The sequence below is a fragment of the Channa argus genome, chromosome 4 (assembly GCF_033026475.1).
Source record: "Channa argus isolate prfri chromosome 4, Channa argus male v1.0, whole genome shotgun sequence".
Taxonomy (NCBI): Eukaryota; Metazoa; Chordata; class Actinopteri; order Anabantiformes; family Channidae; genus Channa; species Channa argus.
Window position 1 is genome coordinate 29,780,198 of NC_090200.1, and position 12,312 is coordinate 29,792,509.

The window sequence follows — 12,312 nt, forward strand, 5'->3', positions numbered from 1 at the left end:
CTTCCTTGAGCAGCTTAGTTGGAATAGGGTCTAACATACTGGTTGTTGGTTTAGATGAGGTAAAAGTTGAAGTTCAGTGAGATCTATGGGTAAAAAGCAGTCTAACAGGGAGTGGGGCCTTATCGATGACTCTAGCACTGCTGTACGTGAAGATCTATCTGTAATTTTTGGGGGCAGGATCTGGTGAATTCTTTCTCTAATAGCTACAATTTTATTCATAAAGAAGATCATGAAGTCATTGCTGCTCAAAGTTAAGGGAATAGTAGGCTCAACAGAACTATGGCTCTTAGTCAGTCTGGCTACAGTGCTGAACAGAAACCGGAGGTTGTTCTTGTTTTCTTCTATTAATGATGAATAATATGTTGTTCTGGCATCACGGAGAGCTTTTTTGTACATTTTTAAAATATTTTTCCAGGTAAATGAGATTCTTCTAAATTTCTGGAACGCCACTTCCTTTCTAACTTTCGTGTTGCCTGTTTTAAGTTGCGTGTTTGCAAACTATACCATGGAGATCGCCTCTTCTGGTTTACTGCCTTCTTTTTCAGAGGGGCAATACGTACGGTATTGCACGTAGTGAGGATGCAGAATTGTCAACAAGATAATATACTTGTGCAGGAGTAACAATAAGGTGGCTACTTTCCATTGTATTGGCATATGGCAAAGCAAATGATGAAAGAATCATTTCTTTAAATTTGTTGACAGCTTTTTCACTTAACATCTGCTATAGTGGAATTTTACCTTAACTGCTGTATAGTCCGTTATTGTAAATTCAAATGTTATTAAAAAATGGTCAGACAGAAGATAGTTGTGCAGAAATATTGTTAAATTATCCATTTCAATTCCATACGTAAGGACAAGGTTCTAGGGTGTGACTAAGACAGTGAGTGGGTTTATTTACATTTTGGGAAAAAACAATTAAATCTAATAATGAATTAAACGCAGTGCTCAGGCAGTTACTGTCAGCATCTACATGAATGCTAAAGTCACCCACAATAATCAGATAGAAAATCAGAAAATTCAATCAAAAACTTTTCCAGTTTGGGTGTGAAAGGTTAAGAGAAAGGCTCCTAACCTCATGAGTTATAACTATGTTTAGGTCTAGGGTGTATTGGTGAGCTAGAATGGAAGATTGCTGCTACTCCTCCACCTCGGCCTGTGCTTCTAGGAAAATGATAATTAATATGACTTGGAGGGTTGACTCATTTAAACATATTTTTCCTGCTGCAACCAAGTTTCAGTAAGACGAAATAAATCAAATTGATGATCGCTTATTAAGTCATTTATTAGCAAAGATTTAGAAGAGAGAGATCTGATATTTAATAATGCACATTTAATAGTTTTGGGGTTTTGTTCTGTAAGATGAGTAGTCTTAACTTTAATTTGGTTATCATGAACTCCTCATATTGTCGTTTTTAGTTTATATAATTTAGTTCGTCGGGGAACAGACACAGTCTCTATAGTTATGTGGGAGTTGTGGGGGGGTGATGGTTGTAAGGATACTGCAGAGAGGCGTGTAGGACTGGATCTCTGCATCATAGGCTCAACTCTGGATTGTCATACTTTTGGTTGTTTAATAAAACCAGCCATATTTCTGGATAAGAAAGCTGCACCATCTAAAGTAGGATGGATGCCATCTCTCCTAATCAGCCTAGGTTTTCCCCAAGAACGTTTCCAATTGCCTATGTAGCCCACATCGTTTGCTGGGCACCACCTGGACAGCCAGCAGTTGAATGACGACACGTCGTCACTGGTTAGATTTGGCAAGGGTCCAGAGGAAACTACGGAGTCGGACATCGTTTTGGCAAAGTTACACACCAATTCAACGTTCATTATAGTGACCTCTGATTTGAGTAATCGGGCGTCATTAACTCCCACATGAATAATAATCTTGTATTTACGTTTATCTTTAGCCAGGAGTTTGAAATATGTTTCAACGTCACCCGCTCTGGTCCCAGGAAGGCATTTGACTATGGCCGCTGGAGTCTCTAACTTCACGTTTCTGACTATAGAGTTGCCAATTACCAGAGTTGGTTTCTCAGTGGGTGTGTCGCTGAGTGGGGAAAATTGCTTAGAAACGTGAACTGACTGGTGATGAACCTCGGGTGTCTGTTTAGCATTAGATTTCTTATGAACCGTCACTCAGCCGAACTGGCTTCCCGGCTGCTCGGGAACTGCCGGGGGACAGCAAACAGGGGCTACGCTAGGTCGGCCCGCACCATGTAGCGGGGCCTGACTAGCTGAATTGTTTTCCGTGGTGCGGAGTCGCGCTTCCAATTCCATGAGCCTTGGATCCAAAGCTGCAAAAACCTTACACTTATTACATATACCATTATCACTAAAGGAGGCAGTGGAAAAACTGAACATGAGACACACTGAGCAAGTATTGATTCTTTTTTTAAAAATCATTTATGTGCACTCAAAACAGTCATAAAGAGCAGAAGTAGCTCCTGCTGGCCAGGTTTTCACCTGTTTCAGAACCGGTTTAGAGCATCTGATGAGAGGTCTGTATGCTGGAATTAGCATAACAGAGATGTGGTCTGAGTAGCCGAGATGGGGGCGGGGCTCCTTAGGATACGCGCCAGGGATGTTTTTGTAAACAAGATCCAGCGTGTTCGCTCCTCTCCACTGAAGATCAAACTGCAGTTTTTGACTTAATGTAGAATTTAAAGCAGTCCTTAAATTCCTATATTTTTAAATGACACGCCATCACTGTTCTGATAAAATGCTACTGCTGGAGTTCCTGCAGAAACCTTTAAACTATACATTCATAGGTCTCTTGTCCTTGTGCACGATGGGAGGCTTCCTTCCCTAGAATGCTAGAAATGTAAAAGTACATTAAGGCAGCAAAACCCAACATACATTTTAGCTATATTTCCACTTTTAATCTTACAATCATCATTAATGCGTTTAGAGAAAACCATTTCCTCAAACTTCACACTGTCAGCCATTTTTGCAATAAAAACTCAATCTTCCACTTTTCCTATGGATTTTTTCCCTTATCTCAACACATTATTGGACAACTATTCCCTAATTTCTAGCCATTAATGTATTCAGTTTCTTGCACATTTTCAAACATAGCGAGAGAAGTTTTTGCTAATATAAATGGATTGTTTTTTTTTTAACAAAGTGCAGCGGGAGGCGTAAACCAATCCTGAAAAACCTGATTATCTGTGGTCCTTTTATCTTTTAAGTCATCTATCTGAGGTCTATTGTCCCTGTTACTGGTAAGAACAAGACATGTTTTGTTAAATTGATGCCTCACCAGAATACACACAACCACACAGACACACAGATGCGTTAATGGAAGCAGACCGCGGACCCAGCAGTGCTTTAAATCCCACTGTTAAGTTCTAACTATTCACTAATGCCTTTCCCCAATTTACTAATGCTCCCTCACCACAAAAGCTCACGAGTCAGCAACCCTCAACAGCCCCCTTCCTCAAAAGAGGCCCCTATATGGCCCATTAAGTGGCATTAGAGCATCTTTCTGGCAGGTTTCTCTGACTTCATGGCACCGCAGTAGCATTCCACATTCACTGTGTAAGACTCTAAGTCTCACCGCACATTTCACATCACAAACCACTGCTAATGCACGAGTCACAATGTTACAACATACTTTAGACTATCAGCAGGAGCCCTCTATCCCTTTATTTGCTACTCAGCTGCTGTAACTCAGCTGCTGCTGTCCTTCAGTGTCATTGTGACTTTGCCATACTATGGTTGCTTTTGCACAGACAGTCTAATTGCCCTGCAAATAATGTACAAATCATAAATGTGGAAATCTAATCAAAATCAAATAAAAACTTTATTTATATAGCACCTTTCAAATAGATTAATAAAGTGCTTTACAGATGATTGAAAATTCGAAGAAAGGTCAACCAAACAAAGACAATGAAGAATAAAACCCATCAAAACAGTGATTAACAGCCTATTTAAAAATAGGATAATTCTTAGAACCTTGCTGGTAATAGAACTGAGGCTGTTCTGAATGAAACAGTTGGGCCTTCTCTTGAAGAGATAATTTTTTGCCAACCCTCTTGTACACTGGGACATGTCTTGTATTTTGTCCTCATTTTTCAACAGTCAGTCTCCTACTCACTGTCTGTCAAAAAGGAACACAGAGGACAGAGACAAAATATTCAAATTTGTTGGACATTATCCTTCAAAATGAGCCACATGAGTATTTCCAGGTTTGCCATTTGACAGCATAAAATTGTTTTTCAGTACCTAAACTTGAAATCCTCAGGTCATGTTTGTAGTGCTCCACCTCTATATCTAATCAGTTTAGCAGCATATGTTACAGTACTTCTCCCTGATTTTGCTATAACAAGCTGCATCTGTCACTACAACCTTTATTCTGTTTGTCCACCTCTACTATGTCCAGTTGGTTAGCCACTACCTGTTTGTCAGTTCCACAGAATCTTAGCTTGATTATTACAACCACCTTCAAAGGTCGATCCCATTTTGACTTCCAGCCTGTACTCAGCAATGATGTTTTTTTACACTATGTCAGCCACTTGGTAATCGCGTTTCATGTATGCGCTGCCTGCTAGCATCTTGCGTCCTGTGCTGGATTGTCTCTTGGGCATCTTTGAACAGTCCTGTCAGGATTAGTGCATCTGTGTTGTCTTTCAGTCCAGCCTACTCCTCCTTCTCTTTCTACTAATGTTTTTGCTGCTTGAGGTATTCAATATATACATCTTTTGGGGCCATTTTCCTGATGTTTTCTTTGTTGTTTTAACCAGGATAGTGGCATCTGAGTTAGCTGAGACACTCCATGAGTGTCTCCTTTTGACACAACAGGAATGGTAAATGGTAAATGGTCTGCACTTATATAGCACTTTTCTACCTATTGGCACTCAAAGCACTTTACACTGCTTCTTATTTACCCATTCACACTCACAATCACACACACATTCATACACCGATGGGGGAGCTGCTATGCAGCTGGCCAACACTCACCGGGAGCAACTAAGTTGGGGTTCAGTGTCTTGCTCAAGGACACTTCGACATGTGACCGGAGGAGCCGGGGATTGAACCAACAACTGTGAGATTGGTGGACAACCGCTCTACCTTCCTGTGCCACAGTCACCCTGACTTTATATACCCAAAAAAAAACTTCAGGGTAACATTACATTAACAAACAACTACGGTTAAAAACTTCAGGGTAAGGTTAAGTTAGAGGGCAAATTATATAGGTACAAAACGCTACAAAAAGTGTAAACGGCACACACCTGCTTCCATGTGCACCATGTATTGAAACAATCATCAATAAATCAAACAACACGCACAAAAGTCAAACCCGGGTCTCGCTCCCTCTGTCCACCTCCCTATGACACTCTTCTTATTTAACATAATCAATTTTGGCGTAAAATTGTGGTGTAAAACTTTGAAGCGCTAGGGTTTCTAATTAAACTGAAAGCTCTGAGCATTAATCACCGACGCAAATGGACACCTTGGTCTTGACAAAGCAACGCATTTTATGCCCCTGGAATTAGAACGGGCTGACAGGGCATAATATAATTTCACATTTTCTATATGAGAAAACTAAACAAACAAGGAATTATGTCGACTCATGTTTAATGTCTGGGTTAGCTTATTCATCAACCTCTCTTTAATTCCCTCATGTACAGTGTGGGGGAATAGATAAAATTTTGTCATATGGTTAGACAATTAGTAAACAGGCAAACAAGATTAATTTATACAAAGTGAGGTACAAGGAATTTACTTTTTAAGCATATGTATTGAGAAAGATATATATATCCAATGACAGCTGGGATTAGTTCAGCCCCCCCTTAAAAAGGATGGATGGATGGACTGGACTTTTACTTGTAGTGGTAGTACAGTATATACATGCACATTTAGTTTTGAGTTTTTGTACTTCTAATATCTCTGCATATGACAACAACATGACTATTAACTAAGCAAAATACAGAAAAGACATTTAATGTGCATAATGCTAATGGAGTGGGTTATTGTAGTAATCAGAACATACTGCACTGATTAAGTGAGGATCATGTTTTTTCTTTTTTCCAGGGGATCTGGTGTCTCCATTTGGACAAACAGGCAGCTCAGACCATCTGGCACCGCTGACCTGGATAACCTCCTCTGTTAAAGGTGCAAAAAACAGTCCCTTCAGGATTTCACAGACCTTTTTGTGATGATTGGAGCCCAAAATTTCTACTCTTCTATATTGTGTGAATGCATGTTGCAATTCTGAGAGTGAGACTGGTGATCAGCATTGCATTTATATTTTTTTGGAAATTGTTTATTGGTTCCACATTTGATTAAAATTTAAAATGAACCGCGTATTGTTGTTATATTTAAATGAAAACACATGCAAAGCAGGTTACATGTAGCAAAGTGCACGTTTTGATGGCCACAACGCACAGCATCTGTCATGGTTGCTGCTTTGGGAGAGACACTGACACTGTGTTAGGATCACTAACAAAAAGGAGCAGCTATCATCATTGGAATCTTCAGACCTTGACCTACATCATCTGTTTGGAAGCTCTAAGTTTCAGCTATTGTATTTCAATGATAAGATCCACTGCTGTGAACACACTGAGTCCAACACTGAAGGTGGCACAGGATGGGGGTGATCACACGAAGACCCTGGGAGTCCAAAGGATTTACGGAATAGACATGCTATGTTTATAGCTGAATACCACTGCTATGGAAATCACAAAAAAGTATATTCACTACAACTAAAAGTAGAATTTTATCTATCTATCTATCTATCTAATTTTAGTGTGTAGTAATATTTTTTGTCATTTTTGGGCTGTGTTTTCAGCTTACCAACTGGAAAAGAGCATTTGAAAGCATTTGATGGATACCAGTGCTGTGTATATGAAGGAAACAAAAGGTTTAACAGTAGTACTGCTGTAGAAATAGTTATTTAACAAACCAAAAACCAGCAGCAGGAATAAACAATTAGCCAAATTGTGAATACTGAAGAGCAAAATCAGGGAACACAATAAACCAAACATCAGACCAAGGAAACCAGGTAACCCTTGACATAGAATAAGGCACAGTCTGTCGAGACTGGAGAAGGCTGGCAACAAGACAGATGAACAGGTGAAAATAATCAGAGTTGATAATGACTGGTGATGCTGGCGGAATAAACTATGGAACAGGAAGCGGGGAAAATGGGCTACAAAATTATTAAATCCAAACTAGGAAATGAATCTGGTGAAGACAAAATGATAAATGGTCTGCACTTATATAGCGCTTTTCTACCTATTGGCACTCAAAGTGCTTTACACTGCTTCTTATTTACCCATTTACACACACACACCAATGGTGGAGCTGCTATGCAGCTGGCCAACCCTCACCGAGGGCAAGTAAGTTGGGGTTCAGTGTCTTGCGCAAGGACACTTTGACATGTGACTGGAGGAGCCGGCGATTGAACCAATAACTGTGAGATTGGTGGATAACCACTCTACCTTCCTGCGCCACAGTCGCTAAGTCACTAAGAGACCTTGATCAGTTGATCAAAGTGGCAATGCAGATATGAGGGCTGTCAGTGCATACCTCAAGCTTGGGTTAAATGTAGTCTTTCATATTACATTTCCTTTAATGCCTGCACTTCACAACAAATAAATATTTTTGTCCATGCCTTGTTTTGTCCTTTCTCCCTTCTTTGACTTTGTCATAGTAACTTTGGAGGAATCACAAGCTCTAATCTAGTCTAGAGTAAGTATATAAAAATATTTTTAAATGTAGGTAGTATATTTGGATTTTATATTGTTCAGATAATGACATAATGACTTTTAATATCATACAGGTTCTGTTGCATTCAAACTCAGAGAAACCAGCAAACAGAGAGTTGACATGTGAAGAGACATAAACCAACAGTGAGCAAATCATTGCAGTGTTCTAGTCAAGATCAGTGACTTTGTGCTCAGCAGCAGGTTATGACTTCTTCAGTGTCGATGAGTGAAGTCCCAGTTGTTAATACTGGGTCCACTTAGTCATGTTGGAGACATATAATACTGAGGCTGCTGACCTTGTGACTGCATGATCTCTGCCCACTGCCACTCTAATGTGCTCCAATTACACACCTGTGTGTGTGTGTGTGTGTGTGTGTGTGTTGTTTGTTGCTTGCTTTATCTCCATCTGCTCTCTAAAGTCAGCTGAGGGCCTGAAGGAGAATACACACACCATGGTGCTTTATCACCAGATGTGGTCTTTAAACTTCATTATTGATTAGGTTAAGGTCAGTCTGTCTCAATGATTCTCGCTCTCTCTTTCTTTTGCATACACGTATAAACACACATACACACACACTAAGAGACAAAGAGGCTTCCTGATGAAATACGTACCGATTAACCTTAGTTCATAAATTATGTGTATGAATAATTGAGCAGCATCGAGCAGCTGTTTCAAACAGAGCCATGACTGTTAAGAATACAGTATCAGTACCTTGAAAATGATAGAGAATATTTAAATATCTTTTTATAAAGAAGGAAGATAGAGAACCTGAAAGAAGTAAAGTGTGAGAGAAGAGAGGTATGAAACCAACAGCTGGAATGATGGATGAGACGACTAAAGGAGAGAGAACAAATGGTGTTTTGTAATGTCTAGTGAGTACCAATGGATTTGAGAGCCACAAGTAATTTAATGGAATAAAGTTTTTTTAGAGAATTAATGTGAATTAATTTCCTACAAGTGCAGGCCTGTTTCTTGCAACATAGAAAGTAACATTAAAGATGCCCAATCCTTTTAAACAAGACTCCTTACATGTAAAGTGACCCAACAGGACATATGTGCAGTAGTGTTATTGAGCACTTTAGGTTTTCTACAACTAATACAATGCCTAGGTCTCTGTTGTAGTCTGGCTGTGTTGTGAAAAAGCTATAAAATGATAAAAATACTGAATATTTGGACACATATCATCATTATAATATCCACTGCAGTGAACAGACTGGATCCAACACTGATGGTGGTGATCACATTAATACCCTGGGAGTCCAAGGGATTTAAGGAAGACACATGTTATGTTTAGCACAATTTCCGAAAATTTGAACCATGATTCTACTTTTCAGCCATGTCAGCACTGACTTCCTGCACTCAGTCTTACTGAGTATTTGTATTTCCATATTTTGTATCCAAAATCTGCCTTAAGTTTCACATCAACAGTAGAAAACACACATGCAATCACACACAAACAAAAACACTGTACACATACAGCATATGTATTAAAACCTCTCCGTCCCATGTATCATTCACTGTAGGGCTTGGAGCTTTCTTACAATTGAACCACCATCAAATCTGTCTAGGGGCAGTGGATTGTGTGTGTGTGTGTGTGTGTGTGTGTGTGTGTGTGTGTTTGTGTGTTTTGTGGGGCTTCAGGGGGTCATTCAATTTTAATTTGAAATGGGATTTCTCTTTGTCTCTGTCTGCTCAGCAAAACAAATCAACAGAACAGAAAAAACACCTTAATTCAATTAATTTTTCCATGGAGTTTGTGGTGGGGGTGAGCATGGTTCATTGTGTGATTTTCATGTTTTTGGCATTGTTAACATTACCATCTGTAGTGTAACAAACATATTTCTCTTAAAAATTGAGCATTTTTAGACTTTTTATACAAATCTTTGTTTGAGCTAAATATGCAGATCCTATATCAATATGAAATAGTCAGTTGATACAAATTGCTGAAGATATTTAAAGATAGCTCTTGTTTTGACAAGACAAAGAAAAATAAAATACTCCAAGGCATCCTAAACACAACTCCTTGTTAAAATGCCCATTCACTGGGATGGAAATATAGATAATGGTGTTTTTGTTATTTAAAAAAATAACTTTCTGGCTCCAGACTAACATGAATTATTATTGTAGTCACAAAAGATAAACACTGAATGCTGATTTATCATTTACACCTTTAAAAATACAAATAGACAGATTTCACTAAGTTCAGTCTAAAATAATTGAGCATGTGGATCCAAAAATGTATGCAATATTCAATAATTATTACATTATATAATAACCATCTGAAGAAATATATACGTGAAATATACATTATAATGTATATCAATGAATGTACAAAAAAATACTGAAATAGCTGTTTTGTGTACTCGTAATTTATTGAAAATGATCAGATCTATTTCTAGATTTTAATTTATAATTTTTTTGTATTCTGCCTCTTTTCATGATTGTGGTCCACCACTTATAAGCTAGTCATAATTATTATATTTTTAATTTTATTGACACATTCATGTTTTGAATTTATTGCTATTATTCCTATATTAATTATTTGGCTCCTAATATTTTTAGTTTACCAATTCCACCATAATAGCCTTAAAAATAAGTAGTTTCAAATTGCATTCATTTGATTGTGCCTCAATTCAAATCTTATATGGTAACAGTAATACTGTAAATCAGGCAATAAAATGACAGTTAAAAAGTACAGAGTCTGGGAATGATTCTCAATGTTTTGGCTGTGACTGAGTCATGAGATGTAACATACTGTGAGACAATCTGTAAAATAAAGACACAGTGTGACTGACCACTCCGTTCTCATTCCCGAAAAGTCAAAAGCAGGACGCTTTGCCAAGTCCTTTGGCAATAGATATCGATGATAAAGGTACCTGTTTTGTCAATATGAGATTCATAGAGCTGTCAGTCCAGCAGTACAACAGAAACCTCAGGGCATCAGTGTTTGATAGAATAATGCACTATTTGAAACCAGAAGTCCGTTTAAAAGAAATATATGTGCAACATTTTAACTGTATGTATTTTATCTTTTAACTTAAACTTACCGTAACTAACCCTACCCCAGTTGTGGCTGTTGCACTATTGTAACAAAGCATTTCAAGAGGTCCAACAGTGAGGCAAGTGAAAGGACAAAGTAACTGATGGCACACAATGGACACAAGACTTCTCTCAGACTAGAAGAGCTGTTAATAAGATCAGATCAGATTAGATACCACTTTATTCTTTCTGAAGGAAATTCTTGTACTAATATGCTTTACACAGTATAAACATAAAAGACAGCTGATAAAATGAATTCACACTATAAATAGTAATGGATGGTAATGATCTCCCAATGGGGAAAATGTAGTTGTCACAGCAATACAGTAAAAATTCTAGAAGAGAATAAATCTAGAATACAGAAATAGTCTCATTGAATTATTAACAATAATGGTGTGTAAATAGAGAGGTGGAATAGCGTTGATAGAGTTGTCTGTGAGTTAATGAGAAGCTACAGCAATGTTCAGCAATTAGGCCCATTCTGTCACAGTCCCTGGTTTTGGACCAGTTTTGTTTAAATTGATTTCCTGTTTTTGGCTTTTATTTTGTTGCTCCTCCCGTGTCCCTTCCTTTGAGTCTGTTTCGTATCTTTATCTTCCTCGTTTTGTTCTAATTGGTTTCACCTGTTCCCCAGTTTATTTATACCCAATTTTCCCCACTGCTCACTGCCAGATCATCTCCCCTGCTTCACTAGAGAACACTCCTGCGAATTACCTCTTTGGACTTTGCCTTCTCCTGCTTTCCCTGTACACCTGTGGATTACCCCTTTGGACTTTGCCCTCTTGTGCCCACCTGTTCCTTGAGTTTTGGTCTGAGGTTTGGTTTTCTGTTTATTTCAGTGTTTAGTGTTGCTCCTAGTTCTCCCCGCGTGTTTGACCCTTGTTAAATGTTTCAGTGTTTGTCTGTCCCTTTAGTCTGGCAGTGCCTTATGTTTAGTTTGTCCCTGTTTGCTGTCCCTTAATTACTGAGTTTATTCCCTGCACCTTTTATTAAGCTTATCATACTTCTCCAGAGTGTTTAAGTTGATGTTCTGTGTACCTTCTCACGGAGTGATTTTCTGTTGTTTGCTTTTCTTTAAATAAACTTTAAGTTACTATAACCCCTTCCCTTCCCGTTTCCTCCTTTTCGGGTCCTACAAAAATCAAAGTAACACACTAGTGAAAGTGTGACGAAACGATCTGGCCAGAACTAGGACCCGAGAGGCGTGCACTTAATTTTTTAGTATGGATGCCTTGGAAGCTCTTAAATGCTACTTTGGCTGTGGGCCTGAAGCCCCAAGCCTCAGGACCAAACCTCAGCCCATGTCCCCCAACCTGCCCAGCTGGTTCCTGCCTCAGCCTCTGCTCCCGTAATTGCGCTGATGCGGAGTCAGTGGAGTTGTGAACAGCATCTGGTCAGGGACAAACAGATCCCAGTTATCCTACAGTTATCCAACCTCGTGGACACTTTCCAACGATCTACGGACCCAGACCTACGCAGGGAGACTGCTGCCCAGTTGGAAAAAATTATCTATTCCCGAACCTGGCTGATCGAATTGCCTGGGGTACCCAGAGTGTCGGG

At 38.9% G+C, this 12,312-nt stretch overlaps 1 pseudogene; it reads right to left on the minus strand.

Annotated features, from left to right (window-relative positions):
• Positions 1-1,554: 1,554 nt before the first annotated feature.
• LOC137125341 (uncharacterized) lies at positions 1,555-2,373 on the minus strand (annotated as a pseudogene).
• Between the last annotated feature and the right edge of the window lie 9,939 nt (positions 2,374-12,312).